Consider the following 3735-nt stretch of genomic DNA (forward strand, 5'->3'; position numbering starts at 1 on the left):
TCGAATAAATTTCTGGAGGATTTTATTTCTAGAAGAATCTGTCCTTCTTTAGATGCTCAGGCATTATTCATTGCCAGTGGTGGTAAGTATCTCCAGTTCCTAATTTTCACATGTGTAGGTGATACTGGATGGGAAGTACCCAGCTTTCCGTACCCGAAGTTCATTTAAAAAGTGGTTATGGGGACTGGGAATACATTTTGCCATAAAAAACATTATATATGGCTATGTGGTTTAATTAATCCTTGAAACTTGTTTAACTTCATATGCAGTTGAAATACTGCCCATTTGGAATTAATGCCAAGTATGAAACAGTACCTTTTCACCATCAGTGCTTAAATAGGAAAACTATAAAATCAAATAAGATTAAAAAAAAAATTATCGTGAATGTTGGTGGTAGGGGTGTGCAGCTTTAATTTGAAGTGGAGATGTATGACGACTTTGTGAGAATTCTGGTTGGGACCTTTAGGTTTGCAGAGGCTTTGGATGTTAACGGTCCTGGTTCTCAGGAACAGTTAATTTGACTTTTACACGTGTAGCTGTCTCTGCCTTCCTAAGGCATCATTAGCCTCATTGTTTAAATTGATCAGATGTGATTGGGGCTTGGGTATTTGCTAATGGAATAAAGTGAAGGAAGAGAGAAAGAGGAAACGTTTTTCCTTCTGGGATCACTAAGTAGGAGTTGGAAGAAGGTGGACAAAGAAACTGCCTGTGTTTGTGAGCAGGGGCACCCTGGGGTGTGTGGGTCCTGCGGCACTGATTATTTTGGGGGGTTGGAGGAAGGGAGGCAGGAGAGAGTCGATGCATGGCCCACCCTTGTGGCTCAAGCTCAATGGTCAGTAGTGACCACTGATAGCACAGAACCCTCAATTCCCGCTTCTTTGTGATGCAAGAGGCACCTCGAATGAGCAGGTTTGCACCATCTGGCAGCAGGAGTGATCCACTCACCCTGATGCCTTCCTGAAACCTGGACCCAGCCAGAGCACCAGAACCCCTCTGGGTATCTGGTCAACCTCATATACTTGGGGTGGACAGAGCGATTAGAGAGCACCCCAAAGAGAAGATATGGGGGTCTGTGGCAAAAGAGGGGGACTTAGAACATTTCGAGCGGGACATGAGCTCCATGCATTTAGAAGCAGTACTTGCGTGAGGGAGCTTTTCTGAAATGGGCCCAGTTAGGTCTTGAATAGTAAAGGGGGAATGGAGAGAACTTGACATTTCAAGTCTTCCCTGTAAAAGAAGAAAGGGCGTGGTGGAGATGAGGTGTGCTATCTTCCTTACAGTGTCCCCCAGGGACATTGACGCCAACCCTGGCTTGGCTCAAATTAAAGCAAATAGAGTGTTTAACTAGCATCACAGGTGCTGGGCAGGGAGAAAGCAACCATAAGCTCATTGTGCTCATGCTGCTAGCTGATGCTAGTTTAGAGAGATAAAGGCTGATGAAAATTGTCTGAAAATTATACAGTCTATCTATTCTTTTAGTTCTTAAAATCTGCCCTTGAATCACACCAGCTGTGGATCTAAACCATATACCTTTGGTCTCCAGTGGAAATGCTTTTAACAAACTCAACTTTGTTAAGAAGCCATCAGCCTTTATTGAAGGATGTTTTAGAAGACAAAATTATGAAACTCCTTGTCATATATATAGTAAGAATATTGTTTTCTTTGTAAGTATCAATGGAAGAAGTCTTAGTTCCAGAAATAGTTGTGTTTCTCCTAAACACTTGACCTTTATTTTATGGAAACTATAAATCATATAACTGGCCATGTCTCCTTTTTTTCTTCATCCACTAGAATCTCATATTCAAATTTGAAGCAATCTTGGGCAAGTGTCAGAGCCTCGAAACTTGTAGAAGTGAAATTTCACCCTTAACATCTTCATCTTATTTTTTTCTTGTTTCCCCCTTTTCTTTATTTCTTTATTTACCTATTGTTTTGCTCTCATTTTATTGCATGCATTTTTTAAAAATCAACTTAAATTGTTTTGGGAATAAGGTGGTTAAATAAATACAAAGGTGGCGAAGGGGTACTAGTTCACACAAGTCCATTTGTTGACTGTGGTTGGGTGGCTTGAACAACAGGCTATTCATAAGTACAGGAAATTTGCAAGACTGATGTTAGAAACTCTGGAAGTACCTGCACTATTTATAGTTGCATTTTTAAACAAATTCTTGAATCTGAGCTGTGAATATGTGCCATTCTAACTGGAAAGGTAATTATCAGAATCCTTAGTAGTCCATTTGGCCATAGTATAGAAGTGCCTCCACACTCAGGGGAGCAAGAGGCTGGTGATTTCTTTCATCTAAACAGCGCTGTTTTCTTTTTAAGGTTAATTCCATGTATGTATCCATTCAAAGATCAAAGTCCAAATACTTAATCAAAACCACTGATTTTGCAAATCCTTAGCCAGTCTTGGACTAGATCTGCAACCACTGAGTAGTGAAGAAAGCAAAGCAAAATGGAACCAAGCCCTAACAAAATACATAGTGTATTGAACATTTTTCCCCCCAGTTAGCACTTAACTTTGAACGCTATTGCTCTTTAAATTATTCCTTTCTCCTCAAGTGGGAAAAGAAACAAGCTGAGACTATAAATGATTTGAATGGGGCAAAAAAGGGTGTTGATTACCCAAATGTCTCTCTCAGTCTAAGTAGTCCTTTCAGTTCTCCCTGTGCCATCTGGTCCCAAGAGGGAATGGAGATGGTCTACCTGTTCCCAGATGGTACAAGTATTGGGTACAATTCAGCATCCTGGGGGTGGGCTGAACATAGGTGTGATCTATGGAAGTGATTCAGTCTTTCTTGGCTTGTTCCCTTACAGGACCGACAGAGGCCAAACTGGGAAGAATAAAAAGATTGGTCCAGGTTCACTTGGCCTTTTTTCTATTAGGAATCATTCTGACTCTGACCTGCTTAGAATTGAGGAGGCCAAGAAGATTTTCTGGTACAAATATTAACAGTGCAAAAAATTGGCCCAGAACCTGGAGGGGAGTTTGAAAAGGAGAGAATCAAGCCCACTGTTTCCTTAAAGGAAAGACACACACACATACACAAAAATCACAACTTACAAATTTCAAAAGAACATCTTTTTCCTGGTTTTCCCTTTCTGAGATATGGAAATAATAAGTATCCATTTATCCTCATTTGTCTTAAAAAAGCCCCTCAGAAATGCATAGTGGTTATCTCTGAGTGGCGGGATTCTGGGGGTGTGTTTTTCCTCATTTGGCTCTACAGTTTGTCAATAGATGTAAAAGACAGTATGGTTCTAAAGCCAGGACGTAAAGAAGAAAATCACGTCCAGGAAAATTACCCTTGAAGATAACGTCCCTATTAAAATAAGACATACATGGCTTTGTGTATCATAAAGTAGTTGCCTTGCATTTTAGGGGCCAAGATGTATAACAAGAGACACATCTTCACACATCGGAATCCACTTAAGATGTTAAGCAGTGCTAAGGGACTATCTGCCACCTTGTTCTTCATCCTGTGGAGCCTGTATGCACTGAGGGGAATGGCCCGAAAAAACATCTTCACTCTTCAGATCTTTCTCTCATTCTCTCCCTCCCTGCCTCCCTTCCTCCCTCCCTTTCTCTCTCTTCTCCCAAATATGTGGTACGAGGCTCTGTCTTAAAGCTAGGTTTACAAGGTAACCCATTATATTAACTTAGATCATATATTATAAATCAATAAAATCAGCATTTTATTCTAAGGTGAATTTATTTATTTAATTAATTTAATT

The sequence above is a fragment of the Rousettus aegyptiacus genome, unplaced genomic scaffold (assembly GCF_014176215.1).
Source record: "Rousettus aegyptiacus isolate mRouAeg1 unplaced genomic scaffold, mRouAeg1.p scaffold_m13_p_3, whole genome shotgun sequence".
NCBI lineage: Eukaryota > Metazoa > Chordata > Mammalia > Chiroptera > Pteropodidae > Rousettus > Rousettus aegyptiacus.